The sequence below is a fragment of the Hippopotamus amphibius genome, chromosome 3 (assembly GCF_030028045.1).
Source record: "Hippopotamus amphibius kiboko isolate mHipAmp2 chromosome 3, mHipAmp2.hap2, whole genome shotgun sequence".
Lineage (NCBI taxonomy): Eukaryota > Metazoa > Chordata > Mammalia > Artiodactyla > Hippopotamidae > Hippopotamus > Hippopotamus amphibius.
In genome coordinates, this window is record NC_080188.1 from 123475255 (window position 1) to 123493138 (window position 17884).

Sequence of the window (17884 nt, forward strand, 5' to 3'; positions counted from 1 at the left end):
GGATTAGGATTAGTACACCAAGGGAGGGGGGGAACGGGGAGGGGGGGGACATTATTCTGTCTAGCACAATTGCCAATATCTGGGATTTCCCTGGTGGCACAGTGGTTAAGAATCCGCCTGCCAGTGCAGGGGATACGGGTTCGATCCCTGGTCCGGGAAGATCCCAAATGCTGTGGAGCAACTAAGCCTGTGCGCCACAACTACTGAGCCTGAGCTCTAGAGCCCATGAGCCACAACTACTGAGCCTGCATTCCACAACTACTGAAGCCCGTGTGCCTAGAGTCCGTGCTCCACAGCAAGAAAAGCTACCACAATGAGAAGCCTGTGCACCGCATTGAAGAGAGTAGCCTCTGCTCGCCACATCTAGAGAAACCCTGTGCCCAGAAACAAAGACCCAATGCATCCAATAAGTAAATAAATAAATAAAAACAAAAACAATTACCAACGTCTGTGTCTTGGTCTGGGTTCCCTTGTAAGCATGCTGATCCTGGGACAAAAGTTTGAGTGCAAGTGATTTATTCAGGAGGTGATCCCAGGACACCCAGTAGGGCAGTGGGGAAGTGACATAGGGAAGGAATGGGAAGGGAAGGGGGTGATAAAAGGGTGTATCATCAGGCCACATGCCCCTGTGGACCACTGGGCCTCACTGGGCAACTGGGGGAGACAGCATGGAGCACGTGCCTCAGAGTCACCCCTGCACCCCGGCTGGGGGAGCTGGGGCATTTCTCCCTGAACTCTGGTCAGCCATGGATCGAGGGCTGTTGTACAGTAGTTAATTCCCCTGCATTTCTGGCCTGCCATACTTGGGCAGAGCAGGATCTGGTGCCCAGGAATGCCCGTTGGCCAAGAGATGCAGGTGCTCTGCAACAGGAAGTCCAGCCGTCAACCACTAAAATGGTAAAGGCCAACAGGATGTGGTCTGGGAGTTGATGGTCTCTACTGGCCCATCACAGCTTTGGAAGGAGGGTGTGGTGGCAGCATAGCAGGTCCCTGTCCATCTCTATATCGACAGGACTCCTGGAGGGGCATGTGGCCAGGGCCATTGGGCAGTCAATCCAGTTGCTTTGCTCAACAGGTGGGAGGGTAGGCAAGGGCAGGCCACCATCCCCTCCCTCAGCCTGTTCACAGCCACGTTCTCCTCAGAGAATGGGAGCCCTGATATGACTTTTGCTCACTTGGAAGTCAGGGTGAAGAAACTTCCCTTTTAGGACCCAGGGGAGAAGGGAGGGAGTCAGAAGAGGGAGGGATATTGCAGAGAGAAGTGTGAAGAGGTTGTGTTGCCAGTGTATGAATGGCATTTACTGAGAGCCTACTAAGCTCTCTCGTTGCCTGCATGTACCTAATGTCCATAGCAACTCTTCTTCGTCTTCTCCTTCCCCAACTCCTTCTTCTCTATTTTATTTTCAGAACTGCCCTTTCATCCACTTTAAAATTGAAACACACACATGGATGCACTTACAAACACCATCATGACTTACTTTCATCATCATTTTCTAAAATGTTTCTTATGGAAATATTCAAATATTCAAACATATATGAAGATCACCTAGCTTCAACAGTTATATCGACATTTTGCAAATTTTGTTTCACCTATTTCCTCCCCCACCTAATACCTTATCATTTCTTAAAGGACAAGTTAAAAACATTACAAACATAAGAAGGATATGATCTGAAAATAAAGAACAGTCCTTTAAGTGGAAAAATTCTAGATTAAATAGGAACTTTAAAATGTCTTATTCTCTCTAATTTTAATGCATCCAGATATGAACTTTGTCTTGAATCAGTGAGAACCACTTGCTAAACCCATTGTCCTAATTGTACAGATGAGGGAACAAAGACCCAGAGAGAGAAGGGCTTAGCCAAGCTCATCCAGAGAGGAATGACAGGGCTGACCAAAGGTCCTCCTTGGCATATAGGTCCATTAGAAACAAGACTATGAAAATCTATTTTTCCCCTGGAGAAGAGGAAAAATCAGGAAATGGCCCATGACAGTATCAGAGCTTGACACCCTATGGATGTAAACATTTATTATGGAATTGAGGTGACCTTAGAAACTGTATCAGTTATCTATTGCTGGGTAACAAACAACTCCAAAATGTAGTGGTTTAAAACAACAGTCATTTATTTGATTCATGAGTTTGTGGGTCCTTCTGGTCTGATCTCTGTCTGGCTTGCTCACATGGATGTGGTCAGCTAGTGGGTCAGCTGGCACGCTGGTTGGTCTAACGGGAGGTCCCTCTGCTGGTTTGGCTCACCTCTGCTCTGGTGATCTCTCATTCTTACAGGAAGCAAGCTAGCCTGTGTTTTTGCCAAAGAGCAGCAAGAGGAAAGCCCTATGAGTGAGCACTGTTCAAGCTTCTGCTTATATCATGATTGGTAATATCTCCACGACCAAAGCAAGTCACAGCCAAGGGGTGGAGAAATAGACTCCACTTCTTGATGGGAAGACCATGTCACATTACAAGGGTATAGATACAAAGGGGGTGGGGCAAAGTCTTGTGGCCATTTTCACAGTCTACTATGATGTCTTAGCCTGCGTGGGCTGCTATAACAAAATATCATGGACTGGGTCATTTAAACAACAGAAATTTATTTCTCACAGTCCTGGAGGCTGGGAAGTCCAAGATCAAGTTGCCAACAGATATGATGTCTGGTGAGAGCTTGTTCTTGGCTTGTCAACAGCTGCCTTCTCCTTGTGGGCTCACATGGCCTTTCCTCTGTGTGTGCACTTAGAGAGGGAGATTGCTCTGTCTTCTCCTTCTCAAAAGGGCACTAATCCCATCGTGAGGGTCCCACTCTCATGACCTAATCTAAACCTCATTATCTTCCAAGGCCCCACATCCAAATGCCATCACAATGGGGGTCAGTGCTTCAACATATGAAATTGGGAGGACACAGACATTCAGCCCATAACATACAAGAACCAAAGAGGATGTCTGTACATGGAAATAGACTGGTGTATTAATTTCCTGAGGCTGTTGAAACAAAATGCCACAAACTACATAGTTTTAAAACAACAAACATGGACTTCCTAGGTGGTGCAGTGGTTAAGAATCCGCCTGTCAATGCAGGGGACACGGGTTCGATCCCTACCCCAGGAAGGTCCCACATGCCATGGAGCAACTAAGCCCGTGGGCCACAACTACTGAGCCTGTGCGCTGCAATTACTGAAGCCCACGGGCCTAGAGCCCGTACTCTGCAGCAAGAGAAGCCACCATATTGAGGAGCCCATGCACCACAATGAAGAGTAGCCCCTCTCTTGCCACAGCTAGAGAAAGCCCATGTGCAGCAACAAAGACCCAACACAGCCAACAAATAAATTTATAAAAAAAAAAGATTGAGCGTTCTCAATCATTAAAAACAAACATTTTTGTTATTTTTATTTTGTTATTGAAGTATAGTTGATTTGCAATGCTGTGTTAGTTTCTGGTGTACAACAAAGTGATTCAGTTACACACACATTCTTTTTCGTATTCTTTTTCATTATGGTTTATCACAGGATATTGAATACAGTTCCCTGTGCTGTACAGTAGAACCTTGTTGTTTATCCATTCTGTATATAGTAGTTTGTACCTGCTAAATCTCAAACTCCCAATCCAACCCTCCCCTGCTCCCCTTCCGCTTGGCAACCACAAGTCTGTTCTCTACGCCTGTGAGTTTATTTCTCTTTTGTAGATAAGTTCATTTGTGTCATATTTTAGATTCCATATATAAGTGATATAACATGATATTCGCCTTTCTCTGCCTGACTTACTTCACTCAGTATGATAATCTCTAGGTCCATCTATAGAAATGTATTCTTTTACAGTTTTGAAGGCCAGAAGTATGAAATCAAAGTGTTGGCAAGGCCACATGCCTCTCGAGGCCGTAGGGGAAAACCAGTTTGCCTCTTCCAGCGTCTGGTGCCTCCTGGCATTCTTTGGCTTATGGCTACCTCACTCCAATTTCTGCCTCCTCCTCTTCTGTCAGTGGAATTTCCTTCCATCTCACTCTTTTAAGGACACTTGTCATTGAATTTAGGGCCCACCTGGATAGCCCAGGTAAGCCCTTCCTCTCAATCACATCTTTAGTCATATAAGGTAATATTTACTCTATTATCATATAAGGTAATATTGACAGGCTTTGAGGATCAGAATATAGATGTATGTTTTTGGGAGCCACTATTCAGTTGAAGAGGATTTTGGAAAACTGGATTTACTTAGCTCAGTTTAGTAAAGTGGAAATAGAGGGTAAAGGTGAGTAAGTGAGCAGGTGCAGGAGGGAGCAGTTTTGTCATGAATGTGAGTCAGGAACTTTCCTTAATGGAGGAAAGCACAGAGACTCAAACATGCATGTTTCATCACTTTGCTGAAATTAGACCTGCTGCCTAGTCCATGCCCTTAATTTCCACAGTGTCAGAGGAAACTCCAAACTGCAGTCTCCAAAGCACACATTCCAGATCCTTCCACAAACCGAGATTCCCGTGGAACATACTCTATTAGCTATTTATTACCTGGTAACAAATGACCCTCAAATTTAGTGGCTTAGAACATACGTTTAGTAGTTCACAGTTTCTGTGGGTCAGGATTCTGGACCTGGCTTAGCTGGGTGCCTCTGGCTCAAGGTGTCTTATGAAGTTTCAGTCAAGCAGCTGGCTAGGGCTGGGGTCTGATCTGAAGGCTCTACTTGGGGCAGGGGTTCTGATTCTCTGCGGTTGTTATCAGGTCTCTGTCCCATGGGAGCCTCTCCACATGGTCACCTCACAACACGGCAGCTAGCTTCCTCCACAGTGAGTGATGAGAGAGAGAGAGAGAGAGGCTCAATATGAAAGCCATAGTGCTTTACAACCCAATCTTGGGAGAGACAGCTTGTCACTTTTACTGTTTTCTATTTGTCAGAAGCAAGTCTGCACCTAAGAGGGAGGGGTTCCACAAGGGTTGGAAATCATTGGAAGCCTCTTAGAGGCTATCTACCATCGTCTCCACATTGAATAGACAAGACACAGAATGAATGTAATTACCTTTACAGTTAATAGCGGAGTTGTTTCCTAACTGATGATAATAAACCCAAACATTTTAAAACGAATGTTTTAATGTTTATGTTCCTGAATCGCTAATTAAACCAACATCAGGTGCCTCAGTAGGGTTTAGAGTTAGATGGCATTATCCTCTCTTCCCTTTGTTTTTCTAGATGAAATAGGGCTTGGGGAAGTTAAAGTTTCTTCAGTAAACACAGACAGTAAGCCAGCATTCATACTCAGGTCTACACAGTTCCACATCCTAGATGTGCCCTTTCCATTGCGCTATGTTGCTTCTTGAGGGGAGAGCAGATTCTATGAGGAACCCTCAACTGTCCGGCAAACAGAAGCCCTCAGCTTCTTCTCCACTCAGCTGAGTCCTGTGTTACTTTCCCAGGGCTGTTGTAACAAAGCATCACAAACTGTGTGGATTAAAACAACAGAGATTGTCTCACAGTTCTGGAGGCTAGCAGCCCAAAATTAAGGTGTCAGCAGGGTTGGTTCCTTTTGAAGGTTCTTAGGGAGGATCTGTCCCACACCTCTCTCCCAGCTCCCGGTAACCCCAGACATTCCTTGGCTTGTAGAAGGATCACTCCAATCCTCCGTCTTCACGTGACATTCTTCCTGTGTGTCTGCCTCTTCTTTTCTTTTTTTTTAAACAAATTTATTTATTTGTTTATTTTTATTTATTTTATTTAATTGCTGTGTTGTGTCTTCATTGCTGCGTGTGGGCTTTCTCTAGTTGCAGAAAGCAGGGGCTACTCTTCGTTGTAGTGCACTGGTTCTCACTGCTGTGGTTTCTCTTCTTGCGAAGCATGGGCTCTAGGCACACAGGCTTCAGTAGTTGTGGCACGCGGGCTCAATAGTTGTGGCTTGTGGGCTCTAGAGCTCAGGCTCAGTAGCTGTGGTGCATGGGCTTAGTTGCTCCGTGGCATGTGGGATCTTCCCGGATCAGGGATTGAATCCGTGTCCCCTGCATTGGCAGGTGAATTCTTAACTGCTGCACCACCAGGGAAGCCCTGTCTGTGTCTTCTTATAAGGACACCAGTCATACTGGGTTGGGGGCCCACCTTATTCCAGTAGGACCTCATGTTAACTAAACACATCTGCAATGACCCTTTTCCAAATAAGGTCACATTCTGAGGTACTGGGGCTAAGACTTCAGCCTATCTTTTTTGGGGGGGGGACACAGTTCAACCCATAACAGGCTTCAAATGAATTGAAAAGATAGCATTTAGGACATCTGGACTCAGGTTAATTAGAAAACTGACTTGTGTTTTACCTAATAAAGGAGGAATTTGAAAGTGTTGATTCAGCTTGAAGTTTTTATCAACTTTTGACTCCAGGGTTTGCCTGACAGGTTCAAGGCTCTCCCAGTTTTAGGCACAGGAGGGATTTAATTGGGCTGCCACACATGGCGCTCATTCCACCTGGGCCCTTCTTGGCCCTTGAGGCTGAAGGGGCATTCTCTTTAGTAGGTGTTCCTGTCACAAAATACTGAGCTGCTGCCTGGTCATCACTTGGAGGAGGGGGTGTCCCTATGACCCCTGGGGATGATTTATCCCAAGGCAGCTCTAAAGCCTCTTGGGCAGTGGCCTGTTGGGATGAGGGACTGATATCCCCATGTGCCTGGAGGGTGCTGAAACACTGTGAAAACTCTCTCTTCCCACGCTGCTCTAGGCTAGGGACCATACATGCTTAACGGGCAAAGCATACACAGCAAAAATAAGCTGGTCCTGGAAGAGGGCTTCTTACCTGGTTTTGCCCCTCTTGGATTAAAAATCATCTCAGTGTTAGGTTGGACCCACCTAGACAGTTTCTTAAATTGGGGGCTAAGAAAACAAGAGGGTGCATTGGGAATCATGGGGCCCCCTGGTCTGAAATGAGAACTATATATAAATCCTGGATTTTTAAATCCCCTTTCTCAACTCCCCCTCCTGCACCTAATCCACCAGCAGTCTTGTGGGCTTCACCTCCACAGCACAGCCCAATCTTCCACTTGTCTTATCCTACACTGCTTCCATCCTAATCCAAGTCACCTTCCCCTCTCATCAGTCAGGACCTCTGGGGTAATTTTCCAGTTGGTCTTCCTGCTTCCATTCTTTTTTTTTTTTTTTTTGGCCGCACCGTGTGGTATGTGGGATCGTAGTTCCCTGACTAGGGATGGAACCCATGTCCCGTGCAGTGGAAGTGCAGAGTCCTAACCACTGGACTGCCAGAGAATTCCTCCCTGCTTCCATTCTTTTTTTCTCTTTTCTTTTTTTCCCCTTACTTCTCTTTTTTCCTTTTTTCTTTTTTTTTCTTTTTCCTTTTTCTTTTTCCCACTGTGCAACCCACTTCAGTGCCTACAGCCTACAGGCAGAGGTCAGGCAATGGTTCAGAGCCAGTTTGCTCTGGCATGGGACACTATGAGAGGCCCAGGGGGACGGGCCTGCCATAAATCCAGACCCATGCCTTGCTTCCACTCTTGACCTCTACAATCCATTTTCCACCTGCAAGCCAGAGTGGTGTTTTAGAAACCTGAAGCCAAGCTCTCCCTTTCATTAGAACCCTTCCCTCACTTCACCAGGCATTCAAAGTCCTACACAACCTGGCCCCTGTTTACCTTGGCCTGGCACCACTCATATTCATTTATTTCTTACTTTTTATCATCTGTTCCTTCTCCAGCCCCCCGTCCCCTTCTTCTCCCATTAGAATGCAAATTTCTGAGAGCAAAGATCTCATTTGCCTTGATCACGAGAGACAGAACCCTGCCTGGCCCTCTGTGGGTGCTCCATCGGTCTGTTTACAGCGCAGGTGATGTAGTCAGAAATTTAGGTGAGGAACTATGGTTATTCTGTACTTGACTGACATCGACTTTCAGTCCTTTTCATTAAAGATGTGGTCAGAGTCCCCAGCCAGGTGGTAGAGGGAATTATCGGGATTTCTTCTCTCCTAGGTTCTGCGGATACCCCCCTTGCGTGTCCTGATGTTGTTCGTGTTCTACACAGACCCTGGGAACCCCAGTGGCCCTTTTCACACCCTGCCTTTAGCCCGGTCAATGCTTCGACCCAATGATTTATGTCAAGCACTGGATCATTCCACTAAAGGGCAGTAGAGCAGAGTGTCAGGAGTTTGGAATTGGAAGGCAGTTTATTTATTTATTTATTTAGAAGTTTTGTTGAGATATAATTGAAGTACAATAAACTGCGTATATTTAAAGTATGCAATTTGATATTTTTTTCTTATTGGTAATGTATATATGGCAATCCCAATCTCCCAAATCATCCCACCCCCTCCAAGGCAGTTCATTTAAATTTAGGTCTCTTACCTTTCAGGTGAGTAGAATGCAGACAGGAGATAGAATCCTTTTGGAATATCCTAGGGACGGCAGAAGAGCAAATGTGGGCCAGTAGCAATATAACACATATAACACGATGGTTAAGAACAGGATTTTAGACTCTTGGATACAGAGAACAGACTTGCAGTTGCCAAGGGGGAGGGGGGGGTGGGGGAGGGGGATGGATTGGGAGTTTGACATCAGCGGATACAAACTTCTGTATACAGAATGGATAAACAACAAGGTCCTACTGTATAGCCAAGGGAACTATATTCAGTATCCTATGATAAACCATATTGGAAAAGAATATGAAAAAGAATGTATATATATGTATAACTGAATCACTTTACTGTACAACAGAAACTAACACAACATTGTAAATCAACTATACTTCAATAAAATAAATACAAAAAAGAACGTAGGTTTTTGTTCGTTTGTTTTTGGAGGTAGGCTGCCTGGACTAAAACGTGGAGGGAAAGGACACATCTCTTCTCTTTAAAGACAACCTAGAGAGTGTGTATATTACTTCTGCTCACATCCCATTGCCCAGAAAACACTGCTGCTAAGGGTTCACATGGCCAGACTTTTCTGCAAGAGAGGCTGTGAAATTATTGACTTTCCTCTGGGTGGCCAAAATTCTGTATTATGGAAGAAGGGAAAAATGAATATTGGTGGTCGATTGGCAGTTTCGACCACAAATCCTCAAACCAGCTGAGGTTCGATAATTTGGATTATAAATGGATTGATTTTGAGTTAGAGAAGGAGACTTCCAAGGTGACTGAGATGCAAACCGCTGGTCATTAGACTTAGCTTCCTTCTTTGCCTGTAGTTTAACTTCATTTGTTACATCGAGAAGATTTTTGAATATTACAAACTGGATCTGACCCCAGTGATGTTCTTTTAGAATCCTCTTTGGCTGGTGTCCTATCATTATGATTATGCTGAACTGGTCTCCTAGTATTATTAAAAACGTTTGTTTGCCCTATTAGCATCTTATTGTATTTAGGAGGACCATATGGAAGTTTCCCCTCCTAGGAGATGAATGTTGGAGTTTGAGTAGTCAGCTGCTCTCTTCTTTTTATGTTTGGCTGATCCATCACTTTGGAACATGCTGTTGACTTCCAGACCTTGCATTTGGCCATTTCATGGGATTGTCAGTCCTGGTTCACTGTTGGAACTTTATCTACTTGATTTACCATTGGTGCTGATGAGTCCCTCCTGTTCTTCATACACTTCATACTCTTTCCAGACTGTTTGGTTACTCCCTTCTTTATTTATACAAATGGAAAGAAATAACAAATTATTTACAGACAGGTATACACTTACTACAAGAAACAAAAATCTCTAATATATAAATATTTGGGTCTTGGTTTTTTGTTTTGTTTTAATCCAATCACCCACTCTAGTCTTTTGATTGGAGAATTAATCTATTTACATGTAGAGTAATTATTCATAGTTGAAGACTTACTAATGCCATCCTATTAATTGTTTTCTGGCTTTTTTGTAGTCTCTTATTCCTTTCTTCCTCTTTTTCTGCTTTCTTTTGTGAATTGATGATTTTTCATAGTGGCAAGCTTTGATATCCTTCAAGAGGTTCTTTTGTGAATCTATTATAGCTTTTGCTTTATATTATCATGAGGCTTATGTTAAACTACTTATAAATACAACTGTTTCATGCTGATAAAAACTTAACTTTGATTGCATACAAAAACTATCCTTTCACTCCCCCTTTTATGTGCCCGATATCACAATTTACTCTTTTTTGTATTGCATAATCATTAACAAATTATTGTAGCTATTGTTATTTTTAATACTCTTGTCCTTTGCCTTTGAGCCTGAATTAAGTGGTTAACACATCACAATATTACAGCTTTAGAGTGTTCAGAATTTGACTAAGTACTTACCTTTGCCAATGTGTTGAATATTTTCACATGTGTTCGTGTCACTAGTTAGCATCCTTTCATTTCAGCTTGAAGAACTCCATTCAGCATTTCTTTTTTTTTTCAATGTGTGCATTCTTTTAAACTTTTTTTTAAGCTCTTTATTGGAATATAATTGCTTTACACCTTATACATATATCCCCATATCCCCTCCTTCCCGCGACTCCCTCCCACCCTCCCTGCCCTGGCCCTCTAAGGCATCACCCATAATTGAGTTGATGTCCCTTTGTTAAACAGCAACTTCCCACTAGCTATCTATTTTTTTTTTTGAAAATGAACAATCAAGTTTATTTCTTAAAGAAAAACATATCAGTTGATGCCATGGTATGAGTCCTTCTCAGCATTTTTCTTTTTTTTTTTAATTTTATTTATTTATTATTTTTTTGGGGGGTACACCAAGTTCAATCATCTGTTTTTATACACATATCCCCGTATTCCCTCCCTTCCTTGACTCCCCTCGCCTCGAGTCCCGCCCACCCTCCCTGGCCCAGTCCTCTAAGGCATCTTCCATCCTCGAGTTGGACTCCCTTTGTTATACAACAACTTCCCACTGACTATCTATTCTACAGTTGGTAGTATATATATGTCTGTGCTACTTTCTCGCTTCGTCTCAGCTTCCCCTTCACCCCCTGCCCCCTCCCAAACCTCGAGTTCTCCAGTCCATTCTCTGTATCTGCATCCTTGTTCTTGTCACTGAGTTCATCAGTACCATTTTTAGATTCCGTATATGTGAGTTAGCATACAATATTTGTCTTTCTCTTGCTGACTTAATTCACTCTGTATGACAGACTGTAGTTCTATCCACCTCATGACATATAGCTCCATCTCATCCCTTTTTATAGCTGAGTAATATTCCATTGTATATATATGCCACATCTTCTGTATCCATTCATTTGTTGATGGGCATTTAGGTTGCTTCCATGTCCTGGCTATTGTAAAGTGTGCTGCAATAAACATTATGGTACAAGTTTCTTTTGGGATTATGGTTTTCTCTGGGTATATGCCCAGGAGTGGGATGACTGGATCATATGGTCGTTCTATTTGCAGTTTTTTAAGGAACCTCCAAACTGTTTTCCATAGTGGCTGTACCAACTTACAGACCCACCAACAGTGCAGGAGAGTTCCCTTTTCTCCACACCCTCTCCAACATTTGTTGTTTCCAGATTTTGTGATGATGGCCATTCTGATTGGTGTGAGGTGATACCTCATTGTGGCTTTGACTTGCATTTCTCTGATGATGAGTGATGTTGAGCATCTTTTCATGTGTTTGTTGGCCATCTGTATGTCTTCTTTGGAGCAATGTCTATTTAGATCTTCTGCCCATTTGTGGATTGGGTTATTTGCTTTTTTGGTATGAAGCTGCATGAGCTGCTTGTATATTTTGGAGGTTAATCCTTTGTCCGTTGTTTCATAGGCAACTATTTTTTTCCCATTCTGAGGGTTGCCTTTTAGTCTTGTTTATGGTTTCTTTCGCTGTGCAAAATCTTTTAAGTTTCATGAGGTCCCATTTGTTTATTCTTGATTTTATTTCCATGATTCTAGGAGGTGAGTCCAAAAGGATCTTGCTTTGATGTATGTCATAGAGTGTTCTGCCTATGTTTTCCTCGAGGAGTTTTATAGTGTCTGGCCTTACATGTACGTCTTTAATCCATTTGGAGTTTATTTTTGTGTATGGTGTTAGGAGGTGTTCTAACTTCATTCTTTTACATGTTGCTGTCCAATTTTCCCAGCACCACTTATTGAAGAGGCTGTCTTTTTTCCATTGTATACTCGTGCCTCCTTTGTCAAAGATAAGGTGCCCATATGTGTTTGGGCTTACTTCTGAGTTCTCTATTCTATTCCATTGATCTTCCTTTCTATTTTTGTGCCAGTACCATACTGTCTTGATCACTATGGCCTTGTAGTATAGTTTGAAGTCAGGAAGCCTGATTCCACCAACTCCATTTTTCCTTCTCAAGATTGCTTTGGCTATTCAGGGTCTTTTGCGTTTCCACACAAATCGTAAGATTTCTTGCTCTAGTTCTGTGAAAAATGCCATTGGTAATTTGATCGGGATTGCACTGAATCTGTAAATTGCTTTGGGTAGTACAGACATTTTCATGATGTTGATTCTTCCAATCCAGGAACATGGTATGTCCCTCCATCTGTTTGTGTCATGTTTGATTTCTTTCATCAATGTCTTAAAGTTTTCTGCATACAGATCTTTTGCCTCCTTAGGCAGGTTTATTCCTAGGTATTTTATTCTTTTGGTTGCAATGGTGAATGGGAGAGTTTCCTTAATTTCTCTTTCTGCTCTTCTGTTGTTAGTGTATAGGAATGCAAGAGATTTCTGTGCATTAATTTTGTATCCTGCTACTATACTAAACTCATCAATGAGTGCTAGCAGTTTTCTGGTAGAGTCTTTCAGGTTTTCTATATATAATATCATGTCATCTGCAAAGAGTGACAGTTTTACTTCTTCTTTTCCAATTTGGATTCCTTTTATTTCTTTTTCTTCTCTGATTGCTGTGGCTAAAACTTCCAAAACTATGTTGAATAATAGTGGTGAGAGTGGACACCCTTGTCTTGTTCCTGTTCTCAGAGGGAATTCTTCCAGTTTTTCCCCATTGGGAATGATGTTGGCTTTTGGTTTTTCATATATGGCTTTTATTATGTTGAGGTAATTTCCTTCTATGCCCATTTTCTGGAGAGCTTTTATCATAAATGGATGTTGAGCTTTGTCAAAAGCTTTTTCTGCATCTATTGAAATAATCATATGGTTTTTATCCTTCAATTTGTTGATATGATGTATCATGTTGATTGATTTGCGTATATTGAAGAATCCTTGCATCCCAGGGATAAACCCCACTTGATCATGGTGGATGATTTTTTTAATGTGTTGTTGGAGTCTGTTAGCTAGTATTTTGTTGAGGATTTTTGCATCTATATTCATCAGTGATATTGGTCTGTAGTTTTCTTTTTTTGTGACATCTTTTCCTGGTTTTGGTATCAGGGTGATGGTGGCCTCGTAGAATGAGTTTGGGAGTGTTCCTCCTTCTGCAATATTTTGGAAGAGTTTGAGAAGGATAGGTGTTAACTCTTCTCGAAATGTTTGATAGAATTCGCCCGTGAACCCATCTGGTCCTGGGCTTTTGTGTGTTGGGAGATTTTTAATCACTGCCTCAGTTTCCGTACTTGTGATTGTTCTGTTCATGGTTTCTATTTCTTCCTGGTTCAGTCTTGGAAGATTGTATTTTTCTAAGAATGTATCCATTTCTTCCAGGTTATCCAATTGATTGGCATATAGTTGCTTGTAGTAGTCTCTCATGATATTTGTATTTCTGAGGTGTCCGTTGTTACTTCTCCTTTTCACTTCTAATTCTGTTGATTTGCATCTTCTCCCTTTTTTTCTTGATGAGTTTGGCTAATGGTTTATCAATTTTGTTAATCTTCTCAAAGAACCAGCTTTTAGTTTTATTTATTTTTCTTATGGTTTCTTTCCTTTCTTTTTCATTTATTTCTGCTCTGATCTGTATGATTTCTTTCCTTCTGCTCACTTTGGGGTTTCTTTGTTCTTCTTTCTCTAGTTGTTTTAGGTGTAAGGTTAGGTTGTTTATTCGATCATTTTCTTGTTTCTTAAGGTAGGACTGTATTGCTATAAACTTCCCTCTTAGAACTGCTTTTGCTGCATCCCATAGGTTTTGGGTTGTTGTGTTTTCGTTGTCATTTGTTTCTAGATATTTTTTGATTTCCTCTTTGATTTCTGTAGTGATTCCTTGGTTGTTTAAGAGTGAATTGTTTAGCCTCCATGTGTTTGTATTTTTTGCAGTTTTTTTCCTGTAATTGATATCTAGTCTCATGGCATTGTGGTCTTAGAAGATGCTTGATATGATTTCAGTTTTCTTGAATTTGCCGAGGTTTGATTTGTGACCCAAGATGTGATCTATCCTGGAAAATGTTCCGTGTGCACTTGAGAAGAAAGTGTAGTCTGTCATTTTTGGATGGAATGTCCTATAAATACCAATGAAGTCGAGATGGTCTAATGTGTCATTTAAAGCTTGTGTGTCTTTATTTATTTTTTGTTTGGATGATCTGTCCATTGACGTAAGTGGGGTGTTCAAGTCTCCCAGTATTATTGTGTTACTGTCGATGTCCCCTTTTATAGCTGTTAGCATTTGCCTTATGTATTGAAGTGCTCCTGTATTGGGGGCATAGATATTTACCATTGTGATATGTTCTTCTTGGATGGATCCCTTGATCATTATGTAGTGTCCTTCCTTGTCTCTTTTAATAGTCTTTACTTTCAAGTCTAATTTGTCTGATATGAGTATTGCTACTCCAGCTTTCTTTTGACTTCCATTTGCATGGAATCTCTTTTTCCATCCCTTTCCTTTCAGTCTATATGTATCCCTTGGTCTGAAGTGGGTTCCTTGTAGGCAGCATATAGAAGGGTCTTGTTTTTGTATCCATTCAGCCAGTCTGTGTCTTTTGGTTGGAGCATTTAATCCATTTACATTTAAAGTGATTATTGACATGTGTGTTCCAGTTACCATTTTCTTAATTGTTTTGTGTTTGTATTTGTAGGTGTTTTACTTTTCTTGTGTGTCCTACTTAGAGAAGTTCCTTTAGCCCTTGTTGTAAGGCTGGTTTGGTGGTGCTGAAATCTCTTAACTTTTGTTTGTCTGTAATGATTTTGATTTCTCCCTCGAATCTGAATGAGATTCTTGCTGGGTAGAGTATTCTTGGCTGTAGGTTTTTCTCTTTCAGGACTTTTAGTATATCCTGCCATTCCCTTCTGGCCAGCAGAGTTTCTGTAGAAAGGTCAGCTGTTATCCTTATGGGTTTTCCCTTATATGTTGTTTGTTGCTTTTCTCTTGCTGCTTTTCATATTTTTTCTTTGTGTTTAATTGTCCTTAGTTTGATTAATATGTGTCTTGGTGTATTTCTCCTTGGGTTTATTCTGTATGGGACTCTCTGTGCTTCTTGGACTTGGTTAATTATTTCCTTTCCCATGTTGGGGAAGTTTTCCACTATAACCTCTTCAAATATTTTCTCAGACCCTTTCTTGTTTTCTTCTTCTTCTGGGATGCCTATAATTCAAATGTTGGTATGCTTAATGTTATCACTGAGGTCTCTGAGACTGTCTTCTAATCTTTTTATTCTTTTTTCTTTTTCCTGCTCTGTGGTGTTTATTTCCCCCATTCTATCTTCCAACTCACTTATTTGTTCTTCTGCCTCAGTCATTCTGCTGGCTATAGCATCTAGAGTATTTTAAATTTCAGTTATTTTGTTATGCATTGCTGTTTGTTTTTCTGAGTTCTTATGAACTGTTTCTTGTACTTTCTCTATTTTGTTATCAAGATTTTGTATCATTTTTACTATCATTACTCTGAATTCTTTTTCAGGCATTTTTCCTATTTCCTCCTCATTTATTTGGTCTTGTGGGTTTTTTTCCTGCTCCTTTGCCTGCATGGTGTTTCTTTGTTTCCTCATGGTTGTCCAAACTTTTGGGGTTGCTTGTCCTGGTGATAGAGGTGTTTATAGAAGACTGTCCAAGCCTCAGACTAATGTCCAAGTATTGGATTAAACGAATATTAAGCCAGCTATGTCGGGCTCCCTGCAGTCCTTTGTGGTGTCCGAGGCCATCTGCTGGTGTTCAGCTGGTTCTCTGTGGGAATTACTGAGTCCTTCCGTGCATTCCCAATGCATCTGTGGAGCGGGATGCACTCCACGTCTCTCTACTTCGCCGCCATCTTTTTTCGCCCTCTCTTTATTACTATTAGCACATCATCAAATTCAGTGATCTCTTCTTCTGTAGTGTCTAACCTGCTGTTATGTCCATCTAGCAAAATTTTCCAATTTGGAACTTGTGTTTTCAGTTTTATAATTTCCATTTGGTTCTTTTATTTCATTTTTTAATTTTTCTTTTGATCTTTATTGGAGTATAGCTTTACACTGTTGTGCCAGTTCCATTTGGTTCTTTTAAAAATCATTTCCATTTCTTATTGATATTTATTATTATTATTTTACCTTTTATTTCCATCTTTCCCTTTCAATCTTTTTTTTTTTTTAATAAATTTACTTATTTATTATTGGCTGTGTTGGGTCTTCGTTGCTGCACATGGGCTTTTCTCTAGTTGTGGCTAGTGGGGGTTCTCTTCGCTGTGGTGCTCAGGCTTCTCATTGCAGTGGCTTCTCTTGTTGAGGAGCATGGGCTCTAGGAGTGCAGGCTTCAGTAGTTGTGGTGCATGGGCTCAACAGTTGTGGCACATGGGCTTAGTTGCTCTGTGGCATGTGGAATCTTCCTGGAGCAGGGATCAAACCTGTGTCCCCCTGCATTGGCAGGCAGATTCTTAACCACTGTGCCACCAGAGAAGTCCCTACCTTTCAATCTTTGAGTATATTTTCACTAATTGTTTTAAAGTCATTTTCTGCTAGTTCTATCATCCTTGTTATTTCTGGGCCTGTTTCTATTGACTCCCCCTCCTCAGTTACAATTCACATTTTCCTACTTTGTATGTGTAGTAATTCTTCTTAATTGTGGTGAAATACATGTAACACAAAATTTACCATTTTAGCCATTTAAAAGTGTAAGTTTAGTGGCATTAGTAATTCAGAGTGTTTTATAGCCATAATCCCTATATAGTTCCAGAACGTTTTAATCAACTCCAGATGGAAACCCTCTGCCCATTAAGCAGCACTCCTCATCCCTTCTCTGTCCTCCATCCCCTGCCAGTCACTAATCTGCTGTCTCTATGGACTTGCCTATTCTGTATATGTCATGTAAATAGAATCATACAGTATGCAGCCCTCTGTGTCTGGTTTCTGACTTAACAGACTACTTTACAGGTTCATCCATGTCATAGACTGGATCAGTACTTTATTCCTTTTTATGGCACAATAACATTCCATTCTTTGGATATAACACATTTTATTAATTCATTCATCTGTTCATGGGTATTTGGGAAGTTTCCACCTTTCTGGTTATATTAGTGGTGCTATGAAGGTTTGTATACACGTTTTTGTTTGAGTATCTATTTTCAATTCTTGGGGTATAGAACTAGAAGAGGCATTGCTAGGTCATTGGTGACCTAGGGATTGCTAGGTCATAAGTAATCCTATGTTCAACTTGTTGAGAAAATGTTGATGGTATAAAGATGTTGAATTTTTTTTCCCAATAGCAGTTAATTTACTGGTGGCTCAGTCTGAGTCTATCGAAGATTGAAGTTAGTCTTGTCAGGGTGTGTCTTGAGGATTCCTGACTTTAGGCGTAGAATAACCCTGTTCTTTTTTTTTTTTCTGCAAGAGAATAAATAAATCTTTACGGTGATTTGGAGAAGTTTTAGAAACTTACAAGATGTCAGGTTTTTTGGGTTGCCATTATTATCATTGTACAAGACTATGAGGTGGGAAAAGAGATCTGGTTATTTTAGATTCCTAGCTATTTAGATTCTGGCTAAATGTCATTTATTTTGTAACGTGTCACCATGTGTCGTGTCTCAACACTAAAGGCAAAATAATGTCTAACAGAGAAGTCTGATTAGTAAATCTTGAATTGGTGTCTTAACAGCTCTCTTATGAAGGAAAGATATAGAATAGCTGTATTTTTTTCTCCTTCCTTCCTTCCTTCCTTCCTTCCTTCCTTCCTTC

The 17884-nt window shown here is 41.2% G+C and overlaps 1 non-coding gene across 1 annotated transcript; it reads right to left on the reverse strand.

The window, feature by feature from the left end:
- Window positions 1-7318: 7318 nt before the first annotated feature.
- Window positions 7319-7450, reverse strand: LOC130850624 (small nucleolar RNA SNORA42/SNORA80 family). The gene has a single exon (XR_009052984.1). It is a non-coding gene; the product is annotated as a small nucleolar RNA SNORA42/SNORA80 family (small nucleolar RNA).
- Window positions 7451-17884: the final 10434 nt, after the last annotated feature.